Here is a 19518-nt window from a genome sequence, read left to right on the forward strand (position 1 = left end):
CTGCTGTGATAAATCATTTAATGTAATGTAAACTAAAACACTTAAAATAACAGAAAATCACAGATGTAGCCAAATGCATTTATTGTTCAATAGTCCAAAACTTTCCAATGCATTAAGATAATAAGTATTAGTTTCCAAAACTCTCCAATACAATGCAGATCACAAAATAAGGCTTTAGCCTTGGAAATACAACAACGAATACCACTAAGCACTGCAGCATTTAATTAACCACAAAGGAACACATTACTACATAGTGACCAAACTTCAGTCATAAATTTACAGTTTAAACAAACACACAAGAAATAGTTTTAACTGTGCCTACCTTTAAATTGCTTATCTATCAAGATAAACTTTTAAATTAAACACAAACTTGAAAATCTTGTCAGAGTCTCTTCTTCAATTCCATTGGAATTAACTGGCAAGCCATTCAAAGTCCATTAGTTTTCGTAGCAGTGTTCATACATTTGGGTTCATTCCATGCCTTTATTTGTCTCACATTCCAGCAGCAAATTTTTTATCCAGTTTCCGGACTGATGCCCACAACTTCTCTGTTAAAAAAAACAACAACCAGAAGATCTTATTATAAAAAATCAGCATATACTAAAACAATAAAATAAAAATTGGTGAACTTGATGCACAGTACAAATGTATTTTACCATCCACGAACAAATGTCTTAAATTTGAATATATAAAATTCAGAATTAAAATTAATGTGTATTGATTTATACAAATGGAGACATGTATGTGAATAAAAATGCAAAAACTGAGATGTGCATTTGTGGTTCAGGTGACACGCCTGCATTTATCCCGTTCTATTTATTTGGATTTTGAGACTCATTTCCCCATGTAAAGCATTATATGAGCCAAATATAAACAACTATCGATGAATAAACCAAACAAATGCATTTCATTTTTGTGTCCGTAAAATTCAATATTCAAATGAATGTGCATAGATTTGTACAAACAGAGACATTTGTGAATTTCAGTGATTATATTTTGTATCATTATATCACAATTTGTGCATGCAAAAATGCTGATGTGCATTTGTGAATCAGGTGATGCATGTAAATTCACATGTTTGGTTCATTCAAATTTTGCGACTTTTGTTGCGTGGTTTGTATTTAACCAAACAGGATGAATGCATGTACATCGCCTAATTCACAAATGCACATTGAAGTTTTTGCATACACAAATTGCAGACCTGCCAACATGTACGCATTTTTCGTACTGGGCACGCATTTTGACCCTTAAATACGCTTATACGGTTCGCTGCTCTCTATGTACGCATTTCGCCGTTTCAGTTTCTATGCAATCTATGATGTTGATTCTGCCACTGTCAGCCAGTGAAAAACTTTCGGCCAAAAAAAAACAACACTTTCGGCCAATCAGAGCGCTGCATTTTAACCCTCCGCCCACCTCCCCCTCTTAGCCAAATGCTTCGCGCGTTCAGTTCAATTCAGTCACAGTCAGTGCCTTAAGCAAGTCAGGCTGGCTGTAGGTTTGCATGCTATGGCTGAACCGCCTAAAAAAAAGGTTCGGAAACCACAACGGTTTCTTGAGAGCTATCGGGAGCGATGGCCTTGTCTCCAGATGTCCAGACTACCTCATCACGCGTTCTGCACCGTGTGCAAGACCGACATCGACATCAGTCACCAAGGGGCAACAGGTAACGAACACAGTACCACACAAACACTCCCCACCCCCGAAACATAATGATATTAAAATGGATCGGATGATAAGAAAAATAAAACGTTCATAGGTTAAGGTTATTTTTGCCTAGTTGAATTTATGATTGTTAAAAATTGCCTTGCCATCATAACGGAGTCCAGCTTTGATGAGCTCTATGATAACTGTGTAATAGCAACGGTGTATTTTCTCATATTTATAAATTTGCCCTTAATTTCATTAAACAAATATAACACTCATAACACATTGATAAGAGGAGGAACGGCACCCGTGTGAATGTACCGTAAGGCTTCAGTGTAAATGTATGATGATTTTGCAGACGATGTCACGGGGTCGTGTTTAGTCACTATTTTGCAGATAATATTAAAAATAGCATTCAGTTGTGTTAAAATGCAATGTAATGTGATAGATCAAAGAGGAAAACATGACGCTAAGATGTCACATGCTAAATAGCGTGTGACGCCATCACCGCCACAGTCTCTCAAAATCTGTGGGAAACAGTGAATATGATGGCCACTGACAATGCAATGTCACACATGTCAACATTTTTAAAGCCTATCTGAAAAATCTGACCCCTTTTATTTATTAGCCTATTATTTATTATTGTCTCTGCAGGCTTAAATAGTGTGCTTTTGCAGTAGTTACTTTAGGCCTATTTAATGTTGCTTTATGAGTAATAATTAATACTTAATTCCCTTTAGTAATCAGAAGCCTATGTGATAACCTATGGTCTGACTCATCTTTAACACAGAAGTACTTAGGCTTATTTATTAGCTCAAAAATATATGGGCACAAAATATTAGACTAATATTAGAAATATTAGTTTCACTACAGGTACAGTTATTCATCCACTCCATTCGTCTACATACTAAATTAATAATTAATCGTGATCCAGGAGGTAGTGATGAGCCAAACAATGTATTTGAATATAAATTACATGTATCTAGTTTTTATTTGAATTAATTGTGTGCGCGTGTATGTATATATATATATTTACACAGTGGGTACCGAAAGTATTCAGACCCCTTTACCTTTCAATGAGGATCAGAAGAAATGGACAGCATGTGAGTTAAATATGAGTGTCACAGCAAAGGGTCTGAATTTGTTTGACCATGTGATATATCAGTTTTTTTTTTTATAAATTAGCATAGCAAAAATGTCCACGTCTGTTTTTTCTGTCAAGATGGGTTGCTGAGTGTACATTAATGAGAAATACTATGAAGTTTTTTGATTTTAGCAAATGGCTGCAATGAAACAAAGAGTGAAAAATGTAAAGGGGTCTGAATACATTCCGTACCCACTGTATATGATCATAATATTTGTAACATCCAGGAATATGACCTAATAGCCTTTCATAACCTTTTTCTTCTCCACCTACATTTTCAGATTGCAGACGCCATGTGGAAGGAACAAAGCACAAGAAACTGGAAAGTGCCATGGCCTCGGTCCCTAAGATCACCACAAAATTTTTTGGAGATCAAGATCTACGGACCATCAGGGCAGAAACACTTTTTTCAAACTTTATAGCTGAGCACAATGTGCCAGTGTCTATAACTGACCATGCTGGACCATTATTTAAAAAGATGTTTCCAGATAGTCAAATTGCCCAGCAGTACGGCTGTGCCCGAACCAAGACAGCAGCTATATTGAACACACTTTCCTTGAATGATGAACAGGTTATCAGTGACCTCATGTGCCGTTCCCCATTTAGCATTGCAACTGATGGTAGCACAGACATGGATGATGTCAAGCTTTATCCTTTAGTTGTCCGTGTCTATGATCCCAGTGTTGGAAAAGTAGTTGTAGTACTCCTGAAAATTGTTGAGTGTAGAGAGTCTACTGGTGAAGCGATATACAATCTCATTGACCAGGAACTAAACAAAAGGAAAATACCATGGGGAAATTGTGTAAGCTTTTCTGCTGACAATGCCTCTGTCATGCAGGGGTTAAGAAAAGGTGTTGCAGCATTCATTAAGTCACAGAATCCTCACATATACATGGTCGGCTGTGCATGCCACCTGATGCATATAGCTGCAGAAAAGGCTGCAAGAAGTCTATGTGTTGACATTGAAGACATGCTCATCGTGATCTACTACTACCTTGACAAGAGCAGCAAGAGGAAAGCTTTGCTGCGTGACGTCCAAATGCTGTGCGACACTGATGTGAGGAAGATTTTGAAATTATCCTCAACCAGATGGCTGGCTCTTGGCAAATGTGTCAATCGACTCCTCCAGCAGTGGGAACCACTGACTCTGTTTTTTGCTGAAGAGGCAACGGGGAAGAAGGCAGATAAACCTCTCAAGTCCTCAGCTCATCCCTCTCTGAAGAGCCCAGCTGCCCCTAAGCCCTCAACTCTCACACCTACCTCAGGTAAGCATGCTGTCTCAAAGACTTTGTCCTCCAGCTTTTTGAAGACCAAAGTTCACCAGAGAAAGTCCAAGACAAAACCAAGCTCCACACAGCAACAGGCAGGGACAAATCAGCTGCAAGTGTGGTCTGCACCCAAACAGCTGCAAGTGGGGTCTGCACCCAAACTGCTGCAGGCACGGCCAAGCACTACACAGCAGCAGATAGGGCCCACACTCAAACAGCTGCAGGAAGGACCAAGCACTACAAAGCAGTCAGCTCAACCACCCAAGGAGTTTGACCTAAACCAATTTGTTTTTCAACAAAATGAAATGGGCAAAAAACAGAGGGATCTGTCCAAAAAGAAAACAGAAGAGAAAAAGAAGATAGAAAAAACAGAGGTCACAAAACCACAGAGGGTGTATGCTTTCTTGACTGACCCACAATCCAAGCTGTATGCTCTTTTTTTAAAGAGAGCTATACCTTTATTTGAAACTTCAAACGAGCACCTGCAAAAAGAAGAGCCATGTGTGCCCATATTGTTGCAGATATTGGAGCTACAGTTGCAAAAAATGCTTTTGGCCTTCTGCAAACCTGAGTGTGTTGTGGAAATGATGGAGGAAGTAAGGAGAGGATCCCAACCCACTCTCTACAAATCCAGGGAACACCAGCTGCCTGATAATGAGCTGTCGATTGGACATGACACACTGACATTTATCAAAAGTCAAGCTAACTTACCTCTTGGAGCTTTCTTCAGGGATGTAAGGAAATATTTCACAGCAGCTGTTCAGTACATGCTCTATAAATTTCCCTATGGGGACGAATTGCTGCGTCATGCTGCTGTAGCTGATATAAGCAGACGCCAAACAGCCACATTCTCCTCACTGACATACTTCATAGACAGGTTCCCCTGCTTGTTGGGAAATGCTGTTACAGTGGATGAATTGGAGGACGAGTTTCGGCTCTTTCAGTCCACCACCTTGAATGATGGTATTCTTACCAAACGGGCTGATGAAGCTTGGAGAGAATTAGGTGTGATGGAATCAGGAGGGAAGAAACTTTTTGCAAACCTCTCCACAGTTATGCTTGGGGTGTGTGTGATTTTTCACAGCAATGCAGACTGTGAAAGGATTTTCAGCTTGGTCACTAAAAACAAAACACAATCTCGTGCTAGCCTGAGCACAGAGATGCTTAGTTCTCTGGTTACAAGAAAAGTCATGATTGCCTCCAAAGGCACCACTTGTTACAAAGAGACTTTTACTGATGCACTACTTAAAAAAGCCAAATCTGCAACCTATAACAAGTTAAACAATGCAAAAGTTTAAACACTATGCATAAAAAATTTGAATCTTTTTGTTGTTGTTTGTTTTTAGTAGCCTGGTTTTGACATCGATAACTGCTGGTTTTGCACATTTATTTAATGTTTTGATTTATTTATTTACAAAGAGTGTCCTCAGTTTACTTTTATTTCTGATTTTCATGTTTCCATGGGCTATGCCTCCTCTTTGTTTTCAATTCAATGTTGAGAGTGATTTCTTGTATATCTTGTACGTATATGGTTGTAAAGTAACTAATAAATCTTGATTGGTGAAAGTATATTATGTGTATATATTATGTATTCTGGTGTTTGGGCACTGTGTCTGAATTCAAGCGTGGGACAGGACATTTAAAGGAACAGTATGTAGGATTGTGGCCAAAACTGGTACTGCAATCACACAACTGGTGCCAATACACAAAATGACAACATAAACATCATTTGAGGGATGCAACTCCACTTTTTAAGTGACAATATCCTGGCCAGACCACTGTTTTCAGTGATATAAGTATTTGAAATGAAAATGATTTCTTAATGTCTAGTGACATATCAGGGCAATTTTATGATTAATTGATATAATTTTTTACATACTGTTCCTTTAAGAATTTAAAATATTGGCCTATAACATCTTCAAAAATGTAATACAACTTCAGTCTCAAGATTTTTCTTTACCCTGTAGGTATCTCATAGGTTTTTTACTGATGGTTGGGCAATGGTAGAGCATAGGTGTTGGGCTGCTGGGTGCGCGCGCATGGAGGGGGGGTGTGGGGAGGTTGTACTCATAAAATTTCTTCAAGGTTGGCAGGTCTGAAATTGTAATAAACTAATAAAAAATATAATCACTGAAATTCACAAATATCACAATTTGTGCATGCAAAAACAAAACCACCAATGTGCATTTGTGAACCAGGCAATGCATGTGCATTCATCCTGTTTGATGCACATAATTAAATTCCAACACAAAATGAAACGCATTTGTTTGGTTCATTCATTGATAGTTGTTTGTATTTGGCTCATAAAATGCTTTAAACGGCAAAATGAAAATCTCAAAATCCAAATGAACAGAACGGGATAAATGTAGGCGTGTCACCTGATCCACAAATTCACATCTCCTTTTTTGCATGGGCAAATTATGATATATATAAATACAAAACAAAAAAAATTAACATTTTATTCACATATATGTCTCCATTTGTACAAATCAATACACATTCATTTAAATTCTGAATTTCATATATTCCAATCTTATGGCATTTGTTCGTGTATGGTAAAATACAGTTGTAACTAGGGATGTTAACAATTAATCGATCTTCGATTAATTGTCGATAAGAATTTACTCGATAAAACTTAACGATTGTTGAAAAACAAGATCATGCATGTGTGTGCGGCGCCTGCGCAAAACACATACAGTCGGAGAAAAAAATTAAGCAAGCGCGCAAAAGTTAAACTACTAGCTATGATCACAACGATGCTCGATGCCAGCACACGCATGTGCTTTTTAACGTCATGCGAGACGAGGCTGGCTGGCTGCCAACGCAACGAAATGACATCCGCAGTGGATCTAAGAAGGTCCGATGCAAATACGTTTAGGATACTGAAAGCAAAGACCCTCTTCAGGGAAGCCTGCAAAATTAGCATAGCAACGCTGCTATATACAGAGAAGGAGACCAGAAGCCGTTTTTAATGAACAGATTAAAATGTAATCTTAAATTATGGCAAGAAACTGTCAAATGTAAACTGTAACTGACTGTCGTTACACCCTGAATGCCCGCAACATATATCACTGATTATCATTATTGACTGGCTGAGGCGCTGCGTGTTTTCTAATGGAAGGTTGCCATCTCTGTAATATAAGCATCTTTGCTGAAAGTACGTCTAAGCTGAGGTGACGACGAGAAAAGTGCCCTTTGTGTGCTTCTTGGATATAATTACAAACAGTGTATCAACGACTCGGAAAGCGAGGTAAACAACTTGATAAATAACACTTGATGATAATAAAACTGTTATTTTGACATGGACTTTCATGCGTCTGTTGCAGGGTGCCCATGTGAGGCGGATTTATACACTGTGTCTATTAGTCATTATATTTCATTACGAGATAAGTTTAAATTGATGATTTTATCAAAACAACAACTACATTAACTCATTTTACAATCCCACTAGCATGTTATTTAGACAAAATAAAATCTTTTAATTCATGTGAGGAAGCTGTCGTTTTTATGCACACTTTTATGTCATTGGCTATATGCCACTGCAGTGAAGGCTTATTGCACTATTACTGTTAACAATTATTCGATTGATTGATCGTTAATTTAAATGATCATCGAATATGGGAAATTGCATAAATTGACATCCCTAGTTGTAACGTGCATCAAGTTCGCCGGGAAATGTCCATGTATTTGTTATTTTGACTAATTTCAACCCATAATGCAGTGGTGGTAGTGTCATAGTTATTAGTATCTGCTCTAGAGTTTGGTGTGAAACATGACAGGGATTTATAGATAAACAGTGCATAATCACTGTCTATGTGTCAACTCATGATAAAGCCAGTGACGGCCGGTGACTTCTTTTTCGAGGGCACATAATGCAAAGCTCGTCACAACATGTATTTAGCTCTTCATGTGTGTTGCTCGCCATTTCAAAATATGTGTTTAGCACGTCATGTAAATGTATGTGCATCACGCAAGATGTCAAAATACAAGCCTGCTGCAGACACGTCTAAATGGTTTATGATAAAAGAGATGCTCGCGTTTGCCAGATACTGGCTTAATCTCATGTGTGATGTGTTAAGTGAGTGTCTTGGGAGTATTTTGTGAACGTGAGCGTCACTTATCATAAACCCTTTCGATGCGTGTTCAGCAGGCACTCATTTTGACAATACACATGATGCACATGGTTCACATGACGCAACAAACACATATTTTGAATTTGCTCCCCTGAAAAAAGAAGTCACTAACTAAAAAACCTAACCTAGCTTGCAAGTATACAATAGATATTGGTTAAGAGTTTATGCTCTGAATTACCTCTGAATAAACTCAAGTGTGCATGCAGCTTGATTGTGATGTGTCAGATATGCCCCAAATGCCTCTAAACATGGGCCCAGGATAACTTTCTCTTCAGATGACAACATCCATTTGCTTGAGGTCATCAATTCACCTATATAAAGTAAACTTGGATTAATAATGGTTGTGACAGTATGGTTCATGGCATGCACTGCAAAGAAGAGCTTAGTATTTCTGTCTTTTTTCCAGTCTAAATATATTCAAATTCTTAAATCAAGAAAGAAATTTTGTCTAGCTTCAATCTAAATTAAGTGAATAAAAAATAATTTAAAATTATCTTTTTTGGATTATTCGACTATACAAAGAGTAAATTTACTTATTTACTTAAGCTCTTTATTGCAGTGTAGGTACCTTGTGTAAACCAAAAAATACAGATAACACTAGAAAATAAAAAAAACATTAATGATTACAAAAGAAAGCAAAAAATAGTTTGTATTCATTGTATCCAAATTACCTTGGATGATCAGTGAGAGGTGAATCCGATAATCCTCATTCCATGTCAGCTGCAGTTGCTGCTACCTAAAAAAAAAAAAAAATTAAACTATATTTCATACAAACAGGACATAAAAAAGAAATAGCATCAATTAGAAGGACTAAGTATTAAAGGGGAATTCCGCCCTAAAACGGAATTTAGGGTGTTTTTTCGTTGTTAACGAGTCAAACATTCATTTAAAAGCATATTTATGACTAAAGAGCAACATTTAAGATATTTAAGATTTTCGTTTTCTGGTAAACTGGCCTTTGAATGGGAGTGAATAGGGCATGTCGATTGAGCGCACAAAATCTCTATTTTTACAACACTAAGGAGGCTCGACACAACGTGATACTTTACTCGAAGTATCACGTGGGTCTCTACACATGAACCCGAGCATTGAGAACATTGTTTGTGTACACAGATTTTAGTAAAAGCGAAAAGTTTGGAACAACTTACCGTGCTGTTAAACTGCGTCCCGCCGCCATCTTGCCAGTCATGAGAAATCGATCTCAGAATGCGACATAAGGAGGAAGGAGAGTAAAGATGGATAGCTCCTAAAGCATAGTTCCATATAAATGCACGGATAATTTGTTGTTTTGTCTCAAGTGAAAAACAATATTGACCCTGTAGTTGAAAAGTAGCGTCCTATGGAGTCCATTCAATCGCATTCTGAAATCGATTGCTCATGACTGGCAAGATGGCGGCGGGACGCAGTTTAACAGCACGGTAAGTTGTTCCAAACTTTTCGCTTTTACTAAAATCTGTGTACACAAACAATGTTCTCAATGCTCGCGTTCATGTGTAGAGACCCACGTGATACTTCGAGTAAAGTATCACGTTGTGTCGAGCCTCCTTAGTGTTGTAAAAATAGAGATTTTGTGCGCTCAATCGACATGCCCTATTCACTCCCATTCAAAGGCCAGTTTACCAGAAAACGAAAATCTTAAATATCTTAAATGTTGCTCTTTAGTCATAAATATGCTTTTAAATGAAAGTTTGACTCGTTAACAACGAAAAAACACCCTAAATTCCGTTTTAGGGCGGAATTCCCCTTTAATTATTTTTCTTATTTTCGAAGTGAATGGGGCTCATTAAAGATTGGGTTACAAACATTCCTCAAAATATCTTCCTCCGTGTTTGAGATGTCATGAATATGAAGTGAAATGCATTTAACATACTATCTTGTATTACATAAATGTATTTAAGTAAACTTGTACTCATCTTTCATACAAAGATGGGTTCAAATGTATTACAAGTGGTACCTAAATACATTTTTAAATTACATTTTAGCATATTTCATATGTACTAAGGAACAAAAAATGTAGGCTATATTAAGTACAAAATTAGTACATGAAAAAAGAGCACTTTGAGTAGATTATAGGATTGTACTTGTCTTTGATCAAAGTACGACTTCATGAGGCGAGGCGCTGCAAGAAACGACAAGTGGATGACATCAGAGTAACGCGAGAGCGATAGGAATTAGCCTCTTCCGCAACATGTCTCGCGGTACTCTGATGTCATCTTTGTCAGTTCATGCGGCGCTGCGTAAAGTTGAGTACACAAAAAAACTCGAAGCAGGACAATTTATCTATTACTTCTTAGCCTGAGAAATACAAGGTGTGGCGTGTGAGCGTGTGAACTGACTGAAATTCGTGTGTCTAACGGTGAATGCGTGCGACTTGACTCGAGAGCCCTGTCTTCCAACATGTGCATCAAACTAACACGCGCATATTACATCAAATAATGTGCTACAGACTCGCCCAATAAATTCAGCAGAGAAACTAACGCTAATACTAAACTCTGATGAACAGTCTGGTGTTTGTAATGTGACAAATTAAAAATATTACTTACACAATGGAAGAATTATCAGATGCAACTTCTTCATTCCACTCCGACCGTAGACACCTGTCTGCGCAAACTCGCAATGCGCATGTGCACCGGGCGCAAATTTGCTGATGACGTCGTGACATCACACGTACTGCGCTACGCACACATGTTGTCTAAATGTGTTTCTTATCAAACATTTTTGACAAAGATATGTACATTATCAGAATCTACATGAATGTTTATAATTCATTTAATAGGCTGCATTTATTGCAGTTATTGTAAAGTGCCAAAGCTTTTATTTCCAAACTAGTGCCACAGCTGACTTTTTAAATAAATACATAAAATAAAATAATAAGTGTCATTACATGTTGTCCTGTAGCATTTACATATTAGCCTATTTCAAAAATACAGTATTGCAGACATAACTGTAAAATTTGCATTTAGCATGTTCCCACAATTCATTGCAAACTACAGTATAGGGAGAGAGAGAGAAAGAGAGAGAGAGAGAGAGAGAGAGAGAGAGAGAGAGAGAGAGAGAGAGAGAGAGAGAGAGAGAGAGAGAGAGAAAACAGGGCTTAAGACAAATTTTATACAGGATCCACAACAACTTATTAAAAACTAAGCTTTTGTACACACTCACAGTCAGTCTCACACCCCATCTCCATTCAAAACAAAGCATCACTATCTGTGTATTTGTAATATGTAAACTAAATGGACACAGATTCTATTAAAGACTTAGACCTAGTCCACACGGACCGGAGTATTTTTATAACCGTGTTATTTTTTTATGTGGTTCGGCCGTTTGTCCACGCAAAAACGCAGTATCAGTGCACTGAAACCAAACATTTTTGAAAATCCCTGCCAAGGTGAGGATTTTAAGAAAACGCTGGTTGCAGTGTTGTCATGCGACGTCAGAGTGTGCGCCGTTATCTGCTGTATTTGACGTCAGAGGTTATATTGTCGCCTGTTGGTGTGGCATGCTCTTGACAGTGCTTGATAGCGTGTTTTTGCTTTTTCATGTGGACAGAGATTTCTTTTAAACTGAGCATGTGTGAACAGGATTTGTTTGGAGGAAAAACTCAGGTTAGAAATACCCATGTCCATGTGGACTAGGCCTTATTTTCCTGCATTTTTGCACTGGCGGGATTTCAAAATGGCAAACTTAGGCCTTGTTCACACGGACACGGGTATTTTTATAACCGTGACCTTTTTTTTGCCGTTCATCCACACAGACATGCAGTATCACGTCACTAAGGTTATGTTTACACGTGGGCGGCTATTTTCATAAACGGACATTTCAACCTCTCCGGTTTCCAAAATAATATCGTGCACACATGTCAGTTTTCAGAAAAGTGTTTATTTACATGTACCCGTGCATATATGCCGTCAAGAAAAGCTCAAGCCCACGTAAGCCAATCACCGGCAGCGCTGGTGGTGACGCAAACTGGTTCATGTTGGTGGGAGGAGTTGTTGCCGTATGTGATCGATGACGTCAAAGTACCGCGAGAGCGAGTTGAGGAATCACTAGTCTAATTTCAAATCGCTCTGGCGGTACCTTGACATCATCCGTCTGATCGGTTCTTGCAGCGCCACATGAAGTCAAACACGCGTAAAATTGCTGACCTCCGAGCACTCGTCTCTGCTCGACATAATGGAGCAGCTGTATTTGCAAAAAAAACCACACAAAACGAGTTTGCATGAACATAAATGTGATCTTGGAAGTGTTCAGAGTAGCAGTCACATGTAAACATAGGTCACACTTTTGTCATAAAAAATGACAAGAATCATTGGTGTTGTTGCCATGAACTTCTATATTTATATCCTAATATAAACTAAGGTATTGTTATATGAAAACCCCAATTTTGTGATCAACTTTCAAGTATTACAAATAAAGGAAAGTCTTGGACATTCAAAAAACATATGAAAAACATCATGAGCATTACAGGACAGAACAATCTTATTAAACTTTGATATCTATTTGAGGCTGTAGCACAACTCTACACTGAAGATCTCCACATCGCTTGGAGATAAGAGCTTTACACAGTACTCTCCATGATGGATGCACTTCTTCGCAAATAGAGATTTTATCCCTTCATTTAGTATCTGTTTCCTTGCAAATGTCCAACATGCACAGATTTAACACACATATAAACGTTTTTCTTTGCCACATTATGAACAACCAAATCCCTTTCAACAATGCAGTCTGGTTTATATTACATCTCCTCCATCTTTAGGGGTCACCTTCAGCTCAGGCAAGTTCTGAGGTGTAAAATCATCTACCAGGGCTGAGTTTATACATGACATTAATGCATGGGGCAAAGCATCCCTAATACACTTAATTATCCTGCCCACAGTTCTCAGAGATTTTAATTTAACCTGTGCAGCAAGTGTGTAATCATAATCATAAACACACAATAATCATAAAGCACAAGTAATTTTTACTGTTTACCACACTCTTGTTATTTTTCAGGCTGTTTAACTAGTGACTAAGGAAAAGTCTCATACATAAAATTATCTTGTATGAAATTGATTTGTCCATGTTGAAAAATAGGGTGGATGATGTAATGAAGAATAGGGTCAACAGTCATACGGGAAAAACCCCAACAGAATCTTTCCTTGTGGAATTTTCCAGGCCTACACGTTTAAAGAAGCATTTCACCCGTAGAAACATTCATCTTTATTGAAAGTGTGTCATATTTGTAGTCAAAATGTAACATACATTTAGAATTTGGTGCCTATTTGACTGAGAAAAGGGGTGTTTGTAGTCTCACTCCCTCAACAAAGATATTGGACTTCCTTCTTTCAATGATGCAAAATGACACACGCACGCACACACATATATGGCCTATAACATATTGCTACTATGTATGTGTAAATAAATAAATAAATAAATAAATAAATAAATAAATAAATAAATATATATATATATATATATATATATATATATATATATATATATATATATGTGTGTGTGTGTGTGTGTGTGTGTGTGTATACACACGCACGCACACACATATATGGCCTATAACATATTGCTACTACGTATGTGTAAATAAATAAATAAATAAATAAATAAATAAATATATATATATATATATATATATATATATATATATATATATATATATATATATATTTTCTTCTTTTTTTTTTTTTTGTGATTGTAACTTTTGTTGCCTATTCAGAGTTTGTTTTGACAAAGATCAAAATATTTCCACAGAATAATAAAAATAACATTATTCTAATTTCAACTCCATACAACTATTTAACATTCACAATTTTATTCAACAGCACACTTTATTCCGATACATCTCTTGTTTGTGTGTGTATGTGTGCAACACAGATTCAAATTTGCCGCCAATTCCCGCCCACAACGGCGAATGTGTCGTAGGTCGTAACAGTCGAATGAGCAGCAATGATTTGGTCACGTGTTTTAGAAGTTTGAATTTACAAACGGATGTCAGATGCGTCTCAACGCAGTCAACGGGTTTGCGCGGTATTTTCGATTCACTGTTTAGGTGAGCCATCCTCGGATATCATGGAGCTGCATTGGCATTTCGGAATAAGGAATATGTTTTCTCCTGCGTTTCGAACGAAGGTAAGAGTGTTTTCAGTTCAATATAAAAAGTATGCATTTGTAACTGGTGTGAATTATTTGAATCGTTTTTTCCTATATTGTATTATTTTCTTAAATTTACTGGTGGTTATACTCCGTTTTGTAATTAAAATGGGTTAATGAACCTCAAACAATTTTGTTCATATCATTGTTCACAAGTAAGAGAATATAACGTTAAATTAAAGGAACTTTTCTTCGGGTCTTCGTTTAGGGTGGGAGCGTCTTCGGGGGAACATCTCCCGGGTTCCTCCATGTACGACGTGTGATGGTGCTTTTCTCGTGGACGTTTCTCTGGTATGCTGAGTTTTATCGTCCAAATGCATATTTTTGCTCAAGTTCTCAACAGCATTTGATCGTGTTGGTTGTGATGAAGTGTTTAATTGTAATAAGCATATTATGAATTTCATAATCTTATAATTATCATATTATGCTCAGTGTCTTCAGGACAGAGTGAGAGAAAAGACATTGCCCCGTCGATCCACTGATGATGTTGGTCTGTTTACAGGTATGTTGTTTGTTTAGTTATTTTTTATGAAAGAAAATAGATCTTATTACCTGTTAATAAACATGCATTGTGTTTTAAGAATCCATTTGAATGATTTGTGCTGTGCTTGACGCACGTGGTCAGGCCTGCACATGGTGTAGGTAGGTGCTAGTATGTTTCATTTGGATGTTCCTAATGTCATTGTAGTTGTTTCATTAGAAGGTTAAATCATAGGAATATGAATTAATAACATATTTCAATGTAATCTAGTATATTTAATGTTGTTGTATAACGTTACTTATACACTATTAGAGTGCATTAAAGGAGAACTTTGGTCAATTTTAACATTTTAGCTGTCAGTACAGAGAACAATAAAAACAATTGTTGTTGGCTACACTGTGTTATCCTCTTTAAAATTTGCACCCAGTTGACTAAAACGGGCCCAGTTATGTTCTTTTAGCCTCTTTAACACCCTGGAAATGTTAGAAGTGATCCTGTGGTCAAATATTTATATTATTTTGTATCATTAGAGTAAAGTAAACTTTTTTTTTTTATCAAATGATATATTCACCACAGTATTGTGGTCAAACCTTAATATCAATCATAATAACAGGTTAAGTGTTTCCTCCATTAATGAGTTTGGAAATTTTAAAGAATGCTTAAACGTATCAATTTCGCAAATCCTAAATGTAAAGAGTATTTTAAAATATTTAAATTTGATTTCAGGTTATGTGGAAAAGCCTGTGCTTGGTGGAGATCTACTGCAGATGACCACAGCATCCCAGGTCCCAAGAGGGGACTGTTTTAGTCATTTTCTACTGGGCAAACTGAATTACTCCAGGTCAGATTATTACATTATTTCCTATCATAATGCTGCGTTCACTCCAGCCACGGTAGAGGCACAAAGCGGCAGTGATTTCAATGTTATGTCAATTTAAAAACGTGTTTACGCGCATCTGGAGGTCTTGCGTTGCTAATGAGGCATTAAGCGTGGTTCGGTAGACGCAAATCCACCTCAATTGTGTGTCTAGTTTGCGCAGTTGAAAAATCTGAACTTTGGTGGAAAAACGCCCCGCATTAAAGGTAGGGTAAAATTTTTTTAAAACTGCTAACTGTAGCTGCCTAGCAATGAAATCCCGATCCCATCCTCAAGTCAAATCGCCATCCAAAGTCACGCCTCTTTCAAAACACATGAACACGCACAGATCAGACGGTCACGTCTCATTTCTCATTCACCAGTGAGAAAACTTTGCAGTACAAAGTGAATAACACTTCCAAAATAACCAACATAAACAACTGGTTTACATCAGAATTTGTTTAAGCACACGTTTGGTTGTGTAGACTTAGTAACTATATCGTTACTCTAATCCGTAAACGAACACAAATTTCATAAGCAACACAATGTTTCATCAAAGTAGAATATCTGAATCCATCTCAATACAAACATATCGCGTACCTACCTTACCAAAATAAACAGTGCAACGACCCTTTCAGACCCTTTGCCTCCTGCAGCTGTATGCATCTCGTGGTAAAGCAGTAAAGTTACCGATGTTAATTTGGGTTTTTGTTCTTGCTGATCCAGGCAGTTTTTGCTGTTGTTGTTATAAAAAATGCCTTTAGTTTTGTGGCTCCTGTGTAGGTTGTCAATTCAGCAGAAAGTTTGCTGTTTTCGCTGTTTACAGACAGGAGGTGAGCGCACGTGAACGTGCCGATGACGTATGGTGTCTGCATGGACTCGCTGCGCGGTGGGAATTCAAATTACGCTTGCGTATGAGGGACAAAAAAGGAAACGTCCGTTCGGACCGAAATCTATGATTTGTTGAACATTTTTTGGTCCTACGCCTTTCACAGATGACATAAATTTCTACAAATACATTTAAACAACTTAACACAGTGATTGCTATCAGGATGTGAGGAGACTTTTAACCAGCATAACTAAAAATGTTTCAGGATCAAATCTGTTACCCTACCTTTAACTAATCAGGAGCTTTCTCTAGTAGTGACGTAATTACAGGAAGCGAGCGGAGTCGCGGAAGCCCCTCCCGTGATGTGAATTTCCGCGTAAATGTCTTGAATAACTAGAATTTCATGTGCGGTTTTCAGGCGTGAATGAAGCGAGTAAACTCCAAATGTTCAAGCATCCAACTACGCGCGAATAGCGTTTTTTTTGCCATCTCTTAACACGTCTGTGTGAACGCACGGTAATAGTACAGAAAACAATTATTTTAGGGGAAAAAAATCTCAAATGTTCTATTTTGAAGTTCTATTTGTAAACAAGGTCACAAATCTGTCCCTTTATTGCATGTTAAAGGCACACAAGGCAAGTCTGAGTATTATTTCTCTACTAGCTCCCCCTAGTGTCTGGGAGTAAATGTGTTCTATATCTAAGACTATACGAGACTGAAGGACACCGGGTCGGATACAGCGAACTTGCAAGTGGGGTATTCTTCCTACAGACGGTAGGGGCGGGCGAGAGAGTCTTCATTCGTCATGTAATGAGTCATTTAACCATATACCGACTTACGAAGATGATTTATTAACATAAAAATGCTGCCTTGTGTCCCTTTAAAGCCTTAAAGCGATAGTTCACCCTGCAATGAAAATAAGTCCATGATTTGCTCACCCTCAAGTCATTCTAAGTGTATATAACCTTCTTCTTTCAGACAAATACAATCATAATACAATCATGTTAACAAATGCCCTGGCTCTTCCCAGATTTATATTAGAAGTCAATGGGTGCTTCTGTTTTGAAGTTGATAAAAGTGCATCTATCCATGGTAAAAGTGCATTTCTGGATGTTTTTGTTCACTTAGATCTATGATGCATACTATGAAAGGTAATTTTCAAAATTCCATAATAGGGGCACTTTAATATAACTCAGATTTTATTTGTCTGGAAGAAGTATGTCATACACCTAGGATCGCTTGAGGGTGAGTAAATCACAGGCTAAATGTCATTTTTGGGTGATCTAACCCTTTAAAGACCCCAATGCCATCCAAGATATCGATGTCTATCTTTCCTCAGTGAAAGAGAAATAGTTTTTTTTTTTTTTTTTAAGGAAAACATTCTGGACTTTTCTTTACAAAATAGGGTTCAGTGGAACCTAACTCTTGTCAGTTCAAATCAATGCAGTTTCAAAGGTCTTTGAAGTGCTTCAACGGGCTCAATACAATTCCAGCTGAGGACGAGGGGGATTTTAACGAAACAATCTAACGAAAGGACTATTTTCTACAAAAAAAGTATGTACTTTTTATCCGATAGTTCAGATTGAGCTCAGGCCGGAAGAAGCCGGGAACTAGTTCTGCGGCGTTAGTACGTCATCACGCTCGGCCGGTTTGTGTGTAAAGAGTGGGGCGGTGCTTCCGCTCGCGCATGCGCCGTTGAGCGTGATGACAGTTCCCGGCTTGAGCTCAATCCGAATTATTGTATATAAAGTATATACCTTTTTTTAACCAATTGTTTTGCTAGACCCCCACCCCCCGTCCTCAGCTGGTATCGTGCAGAGCCTGTGAAAGCACCTCAAAGACCTTTGAAACTGCGTTGATTTGAACTAAGAAGAGTTTGGGTTATAACTCCAATCTGTGAAGAAAAGTTCAGAAATCATTTTTCTCTTCCACTGAGGAAAGAAAGACATTGATTAACTGACAAGCTTACTAAGAACCGGTTTGCTTTGCTCTGGCTCCAAACCAGCTCCAGCTCTCCCTTGGTGGAAAATATCAATGCTTCCTCCATAATGAGTTTGGAAATAAAAAAAAAATGCATAAAGGGACACTCCACTTTTTTAGAAAATATGCTACTTTTCCAGCTCCCCTAGAGTTAAACACTCTGGGTCTGGCTGTACCACTTTTAGCATAGCTTAGCATAATCCATTGAATCTGATTACACCATTAGCATCGCGCTAAAAAATAAGAGTTTCGATATTTTTCCTATTCAAAGCTTGACTCTTCTGTAGTTACATTGTGTAGGTTACTAAGACCAATGGAAAATTAATATATATTTTTTTTAAGGCCGATATGGTTAGAACTATACTCTCATTCTGGTGTAATAATCAAGGACTTTGCTGCCGTAAATGGCTGCAGCAGGGGCAATTATATTACGCAGGGCCCGAAAGTAGTCCCCTTAGTAACTTTCAATCACAGGGCACTGCGTAATGTTACAGCAGCAAAGTCCTTGATTCATACACCAGAATGAGAGTATAGTGCTAACTAGGGCTGGGCGATATGGAGTGAAAATTATATTTGCTATATCTCAATGGACGATATATATTCCAGTGGCTTTGCATGGAAAAATACCCCCCCCCCAAAAAAAAAAAAAAAACTACTGAAAAACAAATGTCAAAATCCACAAGGGCTTTTTTTATTGAAGTGCAAAGAGGTAGGAACAAAGTGCTTCTGCAACATTAAAAAAAATATATACAAAAATTATACTTTAACTATAAAATAAGAAAATGCATATTTTCGTCTTTTTATTCAAAAATAAAACAACTGAATTTTTTTTCTGAAAACCCTCAGGAGATAAGGGTATTTATCCTGGACTAACATAGGTTTTAGGAGTAAATGGGTTAAATATGAGAGAAAACACTGTTGTTGTTACACAAAAAAACTTAAGAACAGGTGCACTTGCACACCGCATCATAGGGAGAGAGATAGCTCTCACATCAAGAAAACGTGTGTTTGGGTCTGTGTGTGTATGTAGCACTACTGCTAA

At 37.6% G+C, this 19518-nt stretch overlaps 1 long non-coding RNA gene across 1 annotated transcript; it reads right to left on the reverse strand.

The window, feature by feature from the left end:
* Window positions 1-352: 352 nt before the first annotated feature.
* Window positions 353-11295, reverse strand: LOC135749474 (uncharacterized). The gene is made up of 4 exons (XR_010532391.2): window positions 10736-11295; window positions 8864-8928; window positions 8371-8503; window positions 353-548 (listed from the first exon to the last, which is right to left on the reverse strand). It is a non-coding gene; the product is annotated as an uncharacterized lncRNA (long non-coding RNA).
* Between the last annotated feature and the right edge of the window lie 8223 nt (window positions 11296-19518).

Source organism: Paramisgurnus dabryanus, chromosome 16, assembly GCF_030506205.2.
Source record: "Paramisgurnus dabryanus chromosome 16, PD_genome_1.1, whole genome shotgun sequence".
Taxonomy (NCBI): domain Eukaryota; kingdom Metazoa; phylum Chordata; class Actinopteri; order Cypriniformes; family Cobitidae; genus Paramisgurnus; species Paramisgurnus dabryanus.